Source organism: Haemaphysalis longicornis, unplaced genomic scaffold, assembly GCF_048455015.1.
Source record: "Haemaphysalis longicornis isolate Haplotype H1 unplaced genomic scaffold, Haemaphysalis longicornis Haplotype H1 scaffold_10, whole genome shotgun sequence".
NCBI classification, from domain to species: domain Eukaryota; kingdom Metazoa; phylum Arthropoda; class Arachnida; order Ixodida; family Ixodidae; genus Haemaphysalis; species Haemaphysalis longicornis.
In genome coordinates, this window is record NW_027526204.1 from 49279404 (window position 1) to 49294340 (window position 14937).

Consider the following 14937-nt stretch of genomic DNA (forward strand, 5'->3'; position numbering starts at 1 on the left):
GGCTAAGAAATGCTCTGCATTTAAAAGTTCTGCGGACGCCCTTGCGTGATGTCGGTGGGCCAGGTTGAGTGTGGTGCAGAGGGAAAAACGACTCTGTTATTCTTCTTCCTCCACATCAGACAGTGAGATCAGGCTTGCTTCACCTCCTGTAATTGACTGTGCATAGACCCATGAATGAAAAAGTGGCAAATTAGCCGAATTATGCTGTTTATGGTGTATTTTTTGGTGTCAAGTGGCAAACAATGTTCATTTAGCAGAGAGCTAGGTGTTTGCATTCCTGCCGCATAAAAGTTCGTAGGCAGGTAGGCATTCCGAGCTGGGGGCACACTTCAGTAGTGGACAGAAGTGTGGCTAATTGCATACTTTAAAAAGAAATTCTTGCCTCGAAGGAAATTTGCTCGACTGCGATTTCCTGAACGAAACGCTAAATGTTGGGTGCGTATAATGAGCTGTCTCAAGTAATTTTACCTGTTACGATTTGGTGCTTCATGTAGGTCTGAAGGTTGGAGAAAAACTCATTTTTTAACATTCTTGTAATCAACTGGCCTAAAAAGTAGTCTGTAATCAACCTTAAATATTTTGAGTAGACACTCAAGGAATATATCCATCATCATCATCATCATCACCAGCCTATCTACGCCCACTGCAGGGCAAAGGCCTCTCCCATGATTCTCCAATTATCTCGGTCCTGTGCCAACTGTGACCAATTTATCCCCGCAAACTTCTTGATCTCCTCTGCCCATCTAACTTTCTGCCGCCCCCTGCAACGCTTGCCTTCTCTAGGGATCCACTCTGTTACCCTTAATGACCAGCGGTTATCTTGCCTTCGCATTACATGCCCTGCCCACGTCCATTTCTTCTTCTTAATTTCTACTAATATGTCTTTAACACCAGTCTGCTCCCTGACCCACTCCGCTCTCTTCTTGTCATATCACGGTGAAAATATCAGGGCTGAAGCTTTATGATGCCTTTGCAAAAAATTCTGAAAACGCACCATTTCTTGCATTTTTAACAAATACAACACTAAAAATTCTTGGCTTCAAGGCAAGATGAAGGCAAGGCAAGATGAACGTTCTTGGCAAGGCAAGATAAACGTTCTACAATATTTTTCATTCTACATGGTTTATTTTATATTCATTATGTTCAACCACATTTTTCTTGTTTGCAGAAACTTCAAGGAGTGCTCACATGAATGCAAAATTTTTTTGACGAAAATGCTTGGTGTGTGGGAGTCCAATACGTAATTGGTAACTAGCAGAAATTATTTCGACAAAATTGGCAATGGCTGATTTTGGCGCTGGGGTGTTTCGTGTGGAATGACCGTGGTATGTTTTCTGTATAAGTAAGCCACACTGTTTTGGAGGTTTTAATTAACTTTCATGTTGCCCCAGAAAATGAACTAATCAAACTTAGAATCACCTATATCAACCCTTATTGTTTATGTATTTGTACATAGAATTAGTAAAGTATAAATATCTCTTTAATAACATACATAATTCCCACTACCGGAGAAGAATTAGTATGGCCTAATTAAAATTTTCTTTTATGGAGAGAAAATTTGAAGTACTGGACTTGTAATGTGATCTGTGGATATATAACCTGCTGCCATATTTTTTGTTAAACAATGGTTGACAGAAGTTGTTCACTACTCTGAAAAAAAATTGCAGAAACCTTGAATTTACTGTGGTGTGTACATTGTAAAAAGTTTGTATAAATGCATTTTTTGGGTTGACATATTTCGTGGTGGGTATCAAAGATTGTGTTTGCTTGATTCTTGCAATATTTTCATTCCATATTTCATTTTTTTGTATGTTATTCTGCCAACTTAGAAGTTTTTTAAGTGACCGTGAAAAAATTTCATTTCAGAGGGAAGCTTCATTCTTGCCAGTACTGTCAGCAATGCAACCGTCCCCCTCGTGAGGTGAAATTGTGTGCCAGGAAAATGTGCTGCACCTACACTGTTTGCAAAAAAAGGTTTCACTCTGGGGAGAAGCCATATGTGTGCACCACCTGTCAGAAGACCTTTACTCGGAGATGTAGCCTGGTTCTTCATGAAAGATTGCACTCTGGCGTGAGGCCGTATGTGTGCAGCACTTGTCAGAAGACCTTTACTCAAAGACGCCACCTGGTTATTCATGAGAAATTGCATTCTGGCGAGAGGCCGTATCTGTGCACCACCTGTCAGAAGAGCTTTACTCAAAGACACAATCTGGTTCTTCATGAAAGATTGCACTCTGGCGAGAGGCCGTATGTGTGCAGCACTTGTCAGAAGACCTTTACTCGAAGACGCCACCTGGTTAATCATGAGAAATTGCACTCTGGCGAGAGGCCGTATCTGTGCACCACCTGTCAGAAGACCTTTACTCAAAGACGCCGCCTGGTTGTTCATGAAAGATTGCACTCTGGCGAGAGGCCGCATGTGTGCAGCACCTGTCAGAAAAGCTTCACTAGCAGAAGCAACCTGGTTCTTCATAAAAAATTGCACTCTGGCGAGAGGCCGTATGTGTGCACCACCTGTCAGAAGAGCTTTACTCGAAGAAGCAACCTGGTTGAACATGAGAAATTGCACTCTGCCGAGAGGCCGTATGTGTGCACCGCTTGTCAGAAGAGCTTTACTCGACGAAGGTACCTGGTTGATCATGAGAAATTGCACTCTGGCGAGAGGCCGTATGTCTGCACCACCTGTCAGAAGAGCTTTAATCAAAGACGCAACCTGGTTGATCATGAGAAATTGCACTCTGCCGACAGGCAGTATGTGTGCACCACCTGTCAGAAGAGCTTTACTCAAAGGCGCCACCTGGTTTATCATGAGAAATTGCACTCTGGCGAGAGGCCGCATGTGTGCACCACTTGTCAGAAGAGGTTTACTCAAAAAAGATTCCTCGTTGTTCATGAGAAATCGCACTCTGGCAGGAGGCCGCATGTGTGCAGCATTTGTCAGAAGAGCTTTGCTCAAAGAAGGCGCCTGGTTGTTCATGAGAAATTGCACTCTGGCGGTAGGCCATAAGTGTACACCATCTGTTCGAGGAGCTTTACTCAAAGCACTCACCTGGTTGATCATCAGAGGTTGCACTCTTGTGAGAAGCTATGTTGGTAGCACCTGTAAGAAGAGCTGTACACAGTTCCAGCTTCCTGGATCATAAAATATTTCACACTGGCGAGCGAGAGGCTGTATGTGATAGCTCCTGTCAGAAGTGCTTTGCTCGAAGACCCAACCTGATTAAACATGAAAAATTTCACTTGGTTAAGAGGCCTTTTGTGTGCAGCAGCTGTAAGAAGAGGTTTACAAAAAAAAACCCCACGTGGTCACACATGAAACAGTGTATTCTCATCAAGGGCTCTGTGTGTGTCATCTCTCAGAAAGGCTTTACTCACAAAGTTTACCTGGTCTCATGAAAGACTGCACTCTTGAAAAACAGTATGTAGAACCTGTCAAAAGCTTTACTCATAGTCCAGCTTGGTCACTCATGAAGGAGTGCACTCTCAGAAAAGGCCATAATTCTACATCTGTCAGATTTACACATAGAAAAGGGAGTTGATTGCTCATGAAGAATTACACTTCAGTGGGAACCCGTACATGTGTATCGATTGAGAGAATCAGCTTACTAAAAGACACTTTTTTTTGTACTGCACTGACGCCAGGCATTAGGTCGATAGTAACCGTCGGACTAGTTTCACCCGTGGAGGTCACTTGGGTAATTGCGTTAGATTTTATTCTTTGCAGGTTGTGTTCACCACATTGGGAGAGCTTTTTCTCAAAGCTTTTTGTTAGTCTTAAGTGATTGCACTTTGGTGACAATTACCAGTTGGCAACAACTGTTCTGCACAAGCAGTTGCACTCTTGTGAAAAGCTGTTTGCTATCTATGTCAAAAAGAATGTTTGACATATCATGCAAGATTCCATGATAGAGAAAAATCTAATGCCTGTACCATTTTCAAAAACTAATTGTTTTAAATGTATATTTAATAAAGGATGACCTATTGTAAATATGCTCTAATCTTTGGGTGTCAGAAAAGTTTTGCCCAGAAACAGTCAAAAGGGGTTCTGAAACACCAGCCACCGATACCTGGATGTAAATATGTTAAATAAAGCAACTTTTGTTAAATAAATATGTTAAATAAAGCAAAATAGTTCAACTTTGTTGAACTATTTGGATTACTGGTCTTATTGTAAATCAAAACAGCAATTTAATACGAAGGTTCATTTCCTTCTTGAAAACCTAAATGTTCCCCTCAGTATTGCTCCTGACGCTCAGCTGCTCCGTGATGTCTCCCACCAGTTTCAGCTATGCTTCACTAATCTGTCCACTATATTGTATGCATCGCTTTTGGGATGAATCGTCTGACTTGCAGCATTTTGTACAGCTAACAGAATCTGCATTTTGATCACGCCTGGAGAAGAACATGAGAAAGGGGTGGGATTTTTATTCTTCCACACTCCGATGAAAGTTGCATTAAACGGGACTACCCTCAATCATCAGCCACAGGGCCGAAGTGAGAAGAATTGGTGCATATCAGAGCCTCAAATCATCATCGTCGTAAGCATGCCCACTGCAGGGCCTTCATCTCTCCTATAACCTCAAATTATCCCCTTCCTGGGCTAACTGCGACCAATTTATCCCCGCGAACTTCTTGATCTCATCTGCCCATCCAAATTTCTGCCACCCCCTGCCGCGCTTGCCATCTGTAGGATCCACTGTTACTTTTAATGACCAACGCTTATCTTGCCTTTGCATTACATGCCCTGCCCATGTCCATTTCTACCTAATTTCTACTAATATGTCCTTAACAAGCGTTTGTTCTCTGACCCACTCCGCTCTCTTCTCTACCAAGTTACACCGATCGTCTTACGTTCCATTGCTCGCTGAGTCATCTTCACTTTAGGTTGAACCCTTTTAGTGAGCCTGCAAGTTTCTGACCCTGAGCCGCAAATATGTGAAAGCAAAACAGGCGGTCCTCAATCATCAGCCACCAGGCGAAAGTGGAAAGGACAAATTAATGTGTATAGGAGCTTCAAACTTGAGAGAATTGATAAAGATTTGGATCTGAATTTGTCAGAGCGAGCACGTGCATGTGTTCCCAAGGTGGTGTCTGTGTATTGTTTGTTGGGACGCTTGTATGCGTTAATGTCGAGCTTGTTAGTGTTGTGGTTGTAGCTATGCTGTGCACTGTCATTATTCCACTCTGTCTTCCATACATTTCTAGGAAATATATGCGTTTATAACCCAGCAAAAGTGATTGGTTTAACACTTAACTTAGTCATCACCAGTGAAAGCAGACTATGCACACATGTAGTGTGTTGTGGAAATTTGCCATAGCTTGAGAATGGTCCGTCAGCCGTCCGGCGGTATGTACTGACGTTTAATCCTTTAAGCAAAGTGGCCTGGGGCTCAATTTCACGATTGAAACAAAACAGAATGGCATGTTGTATCTGGATTTGCATCTTTGGTTGGTTTGATAAGGAGCATCTCTGCTGGATGTATGCACCACGATCGGTCAAGCCTTTGATGAACTACTCATCGGGCCGTTCCAAGCTTGTTAAAAAAGCTATTGCCTGGTCATGTTTTCACTCAGCAGTTTCGAAACGTGCCAACACTTGGTGACAAACAGTTTCAATGAGAAAGTTAAAATGTTAATGGAGGCAGGATTTCCACAGGGCCCCTTGTCATGGCCATGTGAAAAACTTATCAAAATCCTAAAAACACAGTATGGCTGCTGGGATTGGCAGAGGACACCCAAAAGCCCAAACTTGCCATCATCCCACAGATTCATACAATCACGCATGTCCTAAAAACGTAGGCCATCGCTATCGAGTGCTAGTGGCTATCACGACTCGCAACAAGTTGCGTTATGGCAGGCTTGACAGAAAGATAGAGTGGGGAAGTGATAAGAAAGGGTTCAGTTATGGTGTTAAACACAAGAACCGGTATGTTGCCTGCGCAACAGGAGTTGTGTACAGCATTCCTTTACCCTGTGGCCGAACTTATGTTGGACAAACTAGCCGCTGTATCAACGTGCGTTTGAAAGAACATGAATTGTCATTGAAGGGCCCTCTATCATCTCATCTTTCTTCGCATTGTGCTAAGTGCAGTGTATGCAAAGCTAATTTTCCTACCACTAACATTGTATTTAGGCACCGTGATCAAGCAACCCACGAAATCATGGAGGCATTCCACATAGAAGAACAAGGTGATAAGTGTGTGAGCCAAAGAGCGTGTGTCTCTATCCTAAGGAGATTGCATATCTGCATGTGCCTCGACGGTAACTTGTGTATATCTAGTTGTGTCAGCACCATGACATTTGTAAACTTGTTTCGGTCATGCATAGTGTCTTTTTATTACTTTTATTGTGTGTTGAGTGTTTATATTCACCCTTACTGACATTAAAATTTAGTTAGACCAGCAGCTGTCCTTGTGTTGCACTTCCTTCCTCTTTCTTTGAGTTCAAGCTGGTTGTATCCAAGAAGATTCCTCCCTCACCTGACGCCAGTGTTGCCAACTGTACAATTTTGCCATCTTGTAGGGTGTTCTATCGATTTTTCTCTTATCTTTGGGCCGTAGTGCCGTTCAGCCAGTTTTCCGCCAGCGTAGGGCGATTTTGAGTTTTGCCAAATGAACCTGCTGAAGTACGAAATTATTCTTTTATCGAAGGGGTTTCAACATCCGCATGCATAGAGCGTATAGGTCAGTCTCATCAGAAAATGACAGCGCAAGTGGAATGTATGCAGAGATGAAAGACATCATAAAGAATCAAATGTTCACTATCTGCAACAGAGCTTTTCTCCATGATCTACATGGAAGAAAGAGTGAATGTCTGCAGTAAGTGTATAATAATATCAAACTATATAACTGCCACTTGCATGGTGCTATCGATGACTTCACACCATTAGTATTCGCGTCGTCATTTACATGAAATAGAAATAATTTGAATCAGGAGCTGATCAAGAAAGAATAAAAAATTCAGTGTCCTACTTTCTGAAGAAGAATGACCAGCGAAGCTCGGTGGAGTCCAAGGAGTCGACGATACAAACCACATTTATTTGTAACTTGCGAATGAGCATACTTCTTAGCCATTTATCTGAATGAAAGTTGGAAAGACTATAACTTTACTAAGCAGACAAACGTGGATGTCCGTTTCCCAATATTGAGGACTTCACTGTGAAGTACTAATCATGAAAATTAAATGAAACAAAGTGCAGTTGGAATCGTCTTCACAGCTACTTGCCACATGTTGTGTTTGTATATTGTTTTAAATACACGAAGGTTACACTTTTTTGTTGTAGCCATTTTATTAGAATGGTTCTCAACTGATGAGTGCATGAAGCCTGGCTCTGCTCGCAGGCATCCCGCCATCACCCCCCGTGCATGTGTGAATGTGTAACCGGTGATGTGAGCTCTTAGAAGGTAAAAGCACCGGTCAAAACGTTGCTCTGGAAGCTCTTCAAGGTGCACATATCACCACGGCACAAGCACCGACCAAAACATAATTCCGGGAAGCCTTCAAGAAGGCAGCACGATGTATCTCTGCAGCCCGAAAATTTCCATTATATGCCAATTTGTCTGCGCATGATGAATTGTAAAACGGAAGCATATGTATCTTCGCTGTAAAAGTGCTAAAAGAAGCAAATATAAATACACAAATAACCGAAAACAAAGACATTCAAATAGCCTCTAAATTGACCTATGCTACGAAATAGTAATTCTTTAGCGTAGCGAAAAATGTAGCACCACCTACAATGTTGTGTAGGGCAATGTAGGGTTTCTTCAGGCGCAATGTGGCGTGTTGTGGCCAAAATTGGTTAGCGACGCTGGCTCACACTGAATTGTGCACTCAGGCAGGCCAGCTGATATGCCGTCAATACCGAAACAAGACCCAAGTGCCGGAAAAGCAGTTTTCTGTGCGCTTCTTTAGTCTTCATTCCTGTAAAATCTCTTAATGGAGTGCTTTCATATATTAGTCATTAAACTCTGGCCAAGTCATGTGGTTCGTTTTCACTGAACCGCTCTCAGACAGCACAGCTGCCGTTGTGTGATAAGGTGCTACCAAAGCAGCCGTATCACCTTTGTAAATTCACGAGGCATTGCAGTTTTGAACAAAGAGGGGACGAGAAAGGAACAGCTTGAGGGTCAGTGGCTGAGAGTCATTGCGTTACAAGGAATGACCTTGAAAGATGTGAATCTGGTCTGAAATCAGGCGAAAGTGCAGGGTGTTTGCTTACATGTATCGCGTGCTCAACCTTTGCCTTGTACTGTTTTTTCAAAGTCTACATTATTACGCCCTTGATCTCAAAAGACTAGTGAGGTTAGGGCTGGATCTGCCCCTCCTGTTCAACCTTTAAAGTATTTTGCAGCTTTTTTGTTTCAAGTACATTTCAGGTCCTTGGTATGACCTTCTTGTTCAGTTATGCACACAAAAATAATTTTCAGGATTGGTGTGAAAATAAGAAACTCATTGAATTTTTTCATTACAAATTAAAGCAAATTCTGCACTGCCTCTGTCGCAGCTGCAGCACACAGATATGACAATGCAACCTGGAAGCCTACAATTGGCTGAGCTTCCAATATTTTGTATATGTCACTGTATTGATCAAATGGACCTAAATGAGGCTTTATGTCAGATATGTTACTTTAAAGGAAGCATATAAACTTTAATAGTTACAGGGGGTCTCAGAATCTCGAAATTTCTCCAAAAATTGAGTTTAAAATCACCATTTTTGGAAAGTAGAGCTATTTTTATGGCCAGCCAAATATCCGGACCAATCCAATTTGTGGCGCTGACAACCTTTAAAATAGACCAAGAAGCGAAGCGAAAATTGCATTTTTTCGATGACATGCACCTCGTGTTCTGCATGTGCTATCCCAATGGACCACAGACGTCCATAAAACATCTGTTGGACATCCGGTGTCGGACATTTGGACGTCCTTTAGACATCCGCTGAAAGCCAGCAGACGTTTTAGGGACGTCCGTGGGATAGTCCAATGCAAAGGAATTGCTCATCCTACGAACGTCCACCAGACGCCCTAGCCGGATTTCCCGACATCCAGCGGATGTTCAAAATCGGACATTTCCTAACCGAGATGTACAGGGCACGTCCAGGGCATAACAAAATGCGGATATTGGATGTCCGCGGACGTCCGCTTCTAGTCCTAAATTTTTCGAATCAGGGAGAACCTGTACTCGCTGTAAACTTCAGTGCTTTGTTGATAAACATGCCTTGAAGCACTACTCCAGCTTTAAGAATACTTGGTACAAAAGCCTCTTCTGAAGCTTGTTTTGGCACAACCCTAATTATAAATGCTTGCCCCATGCACTCTGTGGAGAGAACTCCACAGCCTATTCATATTTCTCTTGCCAAGAGTACGAACAGTGATGTTACAGAAGCATAATACAGTGGAACGTTGCAAGCTTATCGTCATGACCTTCCAATAAGGACTATACATACACTGCGGGCTGTTGTGTCAACATAAATATGAATAAGTTGTAGTAGGCAGTTACCTCGGTGAACAGGATGCTTAAACATGGCAGCCCACAGTGTACACATGGTTCTGTATTGAAAAGGGGTTACAATAAGCTCGCAACTTTCCACTGTATTATGATACTGCAAGCATCACTGCTCCCACTCTTCTGAGGGCCCCACACCACATTACGATGCTGCTGTCGGGTACCGCGGGGTCGCAGCGCAAGAGAAAGTACCAGCGTGGCAGGCTTTCAGAATCGAACTGCCCGTGCCGTGCTGGCGCACCAAGCGCGCGCTGCTCGTCTCTTTATTCTCGTCTTTCATAGCCGGCGCCGGATAAGAGCGCCAACCATAGGGCGCTACAGGGGCCCCCGCCTAGACGGAATGTCGAACGTGACGTGACAGCGAGGCAGGCGGGCGTTGGTTTTGGGGGCGAGCAGTGGAGTGTTTAGGCCTGCGATGTCTGCGCGAAGTTCGTTAAGTGGAGTCTCGAGGTAGGCCGGTTTGAGGTGGTCCAACGAGACGACGTCTTCGCGGCCATTCAAGAGGATGGTGGCGAACTTCTGGGTCTTGTTAAGGACATGGTACGGCCCATCGTAGGAAGGGGTAAGAGGCGCCTTTACAGCGTCCCGCCTGAGGAAAACGTGTGTGGAACACGCCAGGTCGGGATGCACAAAGATGCGGTGGTCTGAAGACTGAGGTGGGACCGGTCGCAGGTGCTCCATGCAGTCCTGCAGGCATTGTAGGTACTCAAGCGGCTGGGGCGAGGAGGTCGTAGGGACGAAAAAATCGCCAGGAAGCCGCAGGGGTGCGCCGTAGACAAGTTCAGCAGGTGAACAGCCGAGGTCGCGACGAAGGACGGCACGCAGGCCAAGAAGCACTACAGACAGGTGATCAACCCAGTGCTCTCTATCCAAGCACGCAGTGAGAGCACTTTTTAGCTGGCGATGGAGCCGCTCAACGATGCCGTTGGCCCAAGGATGGTATGCCGTGGTGCGGCAGTGTTTAGTGCCAAGCAAGCGGCTGAGGGAAGTGAACAGGGTACATTCAAACTGCCTGCCTCGATCCGTGGTAACAGTGCCGGGGCAGCCGAAACGGCAAACCCATGTCGAAACAAAGGCTTTTGCGACCGTTTCTGCCGTGATGTCCGGAATTGGTACGGCTTCGGGGCAACGGGTGAAGCGGTCAATCATTGTGAGAATGTACCGGCAGTCACGGGAGGGAGGAAATGGTCTGACCAAATCGAGATGCACGTGGTCAAAGCGACAGCTAGGTGGCAAAAAAGGCTGCATTGGGGTCTTTATGTGGCGGGTCACCTTGGCTGTCGGACATGCGAGGCACGAACGGGCCCACTGGCGGACATCAGCGTTCATGCTCGGCCAGATGTACCGCTGTGTGATGAGGCGCTGCGTGGCTCGGATGCTGGGGTGGCAGATGTCGTGGAGCGAGTGAAACACAGCACGACGAAAGGCAGCCGGAACGAAGGGTCGAGGCACCGCCGCTGACATGTCACACCACAGTGAGCCAGGCACGAACGGATGAGGCACAAGTTGTAGACGAAGGGAACCCGGGTAGTCCCGCAGTGCTTGCAGCTCAGGGTCTTCAATCTGCGCCTTAGCTAGGTGTTCCCAGTCCACAGCAGACGCAGCACTGCCGATGGAGGTAATGCGTGAAAGCGCGTCAGCAGCCTTGTTGTCGGTTTCTTGATGTGCCGAATGTCCGTCGTGAATTCCGAAATATAGGCGCCCAGCCGAAAAAAACCATTGGCCAACCAAATGGCCAACCAATTGGTCAGCCAAATGGTCTCCCAATTGGCCGGCCAATGATGTTTTAGGCACCCATTGGCCGACCAATTGGCCAACCCTTTGGACGACCAATTGGCCAACCCATTGGCCGACCAAATGGCCGACCCATTGGCCGACCTATTGGATCCCAATAGGTCACCCAATGGGTCCCCTAATGGGTCACCCAATGGGCCCCCAATGGGTCCTTCCTTTTCATGGCTTCAAATAGCCCTTCGTTACCTCCACTTGGCTGCCAACCAAATGTAGCATTCCAACCCTTTGGCTAGGTCTGTACGTGTGCAGTGCCTTTTTCGTTGAACCCTGAAAAATGACAGCAAATTTACTGCACAATGAACATTCTATTTTCTAGACTAGTACTCCTCCGATGAATAAGCCAATTGCCCGGCCTAATCATCCTCGCAATGAGTCGGCAGTCCTGTCCCGTCACCATCTTCATGGTCACGTGGCAGTGCTCCCCTGCTGCCAGCTTCCCTGTGCGATGTAAGAATAGTAAAAAAAAGTTTGTTAGAAGTTGTCAAACAACCAGCAAAAACCGTTTCCTGCTCCTTTAGAGAATATTGCTAGGTATGCTAAGCAAGGGGTAAACAGGCTACCCAAAGTGCATTTAAATGCTCACTGTGCCAAACCATTTCTCATTTCTTGACTGTTGGCACTTGCCATACATAAAAATTGTATTGCAGTCAATCGCGATGTTTTCTACAGATGTGGCGCGACTTTCCTACTTTGACAAAAATTTTCCACAGGGCCTCCCTAAAGAGACAGTAAAGGATGAATAAATCTTTGTTTTTACTGAAAGCTCAGACGTTTCGCAGCTCTCTTGGCTTTTGTTCGACGAGCAACAATGCATTAGTCACTGAGAAATAAGCAAACAAATCTGGCATTTCCCTCCCCCACTTCCCTTTCATTTTTTTGTGATGTAGTTGTTGCGTAACAAAGAGCAGCATATAAAAGCTGTAGTATGCATTTTTTAGATACGTTGAGCTCATTTAAGGTTTTGAGTGGCGCTTATTTCACGAGCTCAACAACTTCAGAACAGTTTATTCGAAGAAAAGCACATTTACAGATGCTTCTCCAATGAGCTCTTGCCGTTCTCAACTTATGTGACATCACAAGCCATAGTACCCGAAAATGTTGGGGCATTGTCGCCTGTTTTTCTGTTTCTGGCATTTTCTGCCTTATTCAACACCTGCAGGTTGCGAGAATGGCGTGTTTAGATTCTCAGCACTGTAATCTATTGATGCAAGTCAACTTGTTTTTACCCTTTAGTGTCTCTTTGAAAATACAGCTCAAGAGAAATGGCAGTCCACAAAGCTTGTGAAGGTTCCATAAAAACTAGCAATGTCCCACTTTTCATTGTGGTCTCTCTTTTGTGCTCATCATGAATTTTTCCACAAAATTAATCTCGATAGCCCATTCAGCATACCTTTTTGCCATCTTCTCGTTGTCGGCAAGCTTCTGAATGATGTATCCGTTGACGTTTTTCACCGCCAGGTCGAACAACTCACTCCCCGGGAGAGTTCCCTTTCTCTTGAGGCGCTCCATATAGCAGTCTGCATTTTACAGAGATAAAGTAAGTCACAATTAAATAGCAAACAAGGATGTTTCCTTTTAAACATATTCTTCGCAAAATGTGACTGCAGTAATGCAGCATTTCACAGTGCACACTGCTAGTATGGTTGTAACATTTGAGTATAGCATATACCTTTTGTTGCAACTTGCAATGATATTCATTTGCGCACAAAAGTTCACCCAAACAGACACAAGTCTCTTGTTTGGCTGTAAATTAGAATTGACAGTCAACTGCAAAAAAAACTTTGACCTCTGAAACCATTTTCATCTATACTGCGCCTAAAAAACTCAAAGATACAAAATATGAAAGCTGAATTATGTGCACGCATACCACAAGCCGCCCACAAATATCAATTTTGAAGCTGAAACTGAGAACAGTGGCCATAATGGCAAGACTGAAGCGACTTAGAAGCAGTCTTGGGCACTTCATCCTTTGTGGGGTTGAACGCGCTGCAGCAATGCAGGCGATGAGGCGCGCCGTAGTGGAGGGCTCCTGATTAATTTCGACCGCCTGGGGATCTTTAACGCGCACCTAAAACTCGAACACACACGCGTTTTTGCTTTCTGCCTCCATCAGAAAAGCGGCCGCCGCGGCCAGGAATCGAACCAGCCACCTTGTGCTCAGTAGTGCAATGCCATAGCCACTGAGCCACTGCGGTGGCAACCAGTTAATAGTAATGCATTATCGGTCACTAGTTACTCTTTTCTGCAACTTGCAACTGTAACACTGTCACGTTTTTACACGATCACTGTAACACGAAATACCGTTAAGTGACTTTCTTTTTTTATAAAAACCGATCCAACAGCAACGCTCGTTAAAGGCTGACAGCAGTTTACGCTTTCCTCTCTTTAGGACTTTCTTTTTTCCCATATCCTCTCTGCCTTTCACATTTTTGGCACACTTTAGTTTAGAAGTCACTAAGAGGGTTATCTTTCCTGCAGAATACCGAGATTGGTCCGGTCTTTGAGGTTATTTAATTTTCGTACTTTTATTTTTACAAACTTTGGAGCTATTTTAAACTATTTTAATTCGCACCAATTAAGTCATCTCACAGGCCTACCCCTCGTATGCCAGTTGACGTAGTGGTATCTACTGCACGTAAAAAAAGGCAAGATGTTCGTTTAGCTGACCTTTAACAAAAGCTTTATGAAGTGTAATAGCTGCAAGCATTGAAAATTTTAGCAAAGTTAAGTTCAATGGTCCTACAAAGTTAAACCTCAAACATTTGGTAACCTGTGCAAGAAAGAGCAAACCGGCTTTTTCTGAGAAACTTAGGCCCTGTGAAAATCACCATAATCTGCCTATTTAGGTTTACTGCTGGATGAAGGCCTGGCTACAAATGAAGCTTGTACCATGCGGGATGACTATACTATCGGGAGCAAGCAGTGTAGCATTTCACAAGCTGTCAGAGAAGTTATAATTCTTGTTAGTGCACTTACCGCGTAACACTTCCACCTTTTTTAGAGTGAGTGCGTCTTTCCTGGGGCGACCTGGGAAGCGAGGGCTGTGTTTGCCTAAAAAAGTGAAGTGATAATGTTCAGATCAAGGTGACAAAATGAACACCACAAACAGCCCCTTACCAAAAAGAGACCGGTTTAACAAAGTTGATGGCTCCCAGATCGCCACCAGAAGCTCCTTCACGTAGAGGGAGTCTTTTGGCTGCCTTTCGATTCGGGTCCACACTTCCCGCCGAATTTTGACACCCTGCCCTATGTCCACCTAAAAGGAGTATAACAAACCACAAGAACATGTCAGTCTGCACGAAAATCAAGAGAAGTTAAATTCACAAACAAATGCAAAAAACTTGCCGCTGAACACACACAACACGTGCACAGCATGCGTTCAAATGAAGGCCTCGCAAGCTACACTGATCATGAAAAAATTTATGGTGGTTGACACTACACAAGACAACCACGATTCACAAAGGTGACTGTGCTTCCCAAATTTTTACTAATATAAGCTCATCTTTATTTCACCTGTTCTATACCTACAGCATTACATAAAATCCTCTTAAGATGCTTTTGCCAGCTCCAACCCTTTGCAAGTTGAGCCCCATACATTTCGTTCCCCATCCCTCCACCTTGTTTCCTGGAACTAAACTTGTT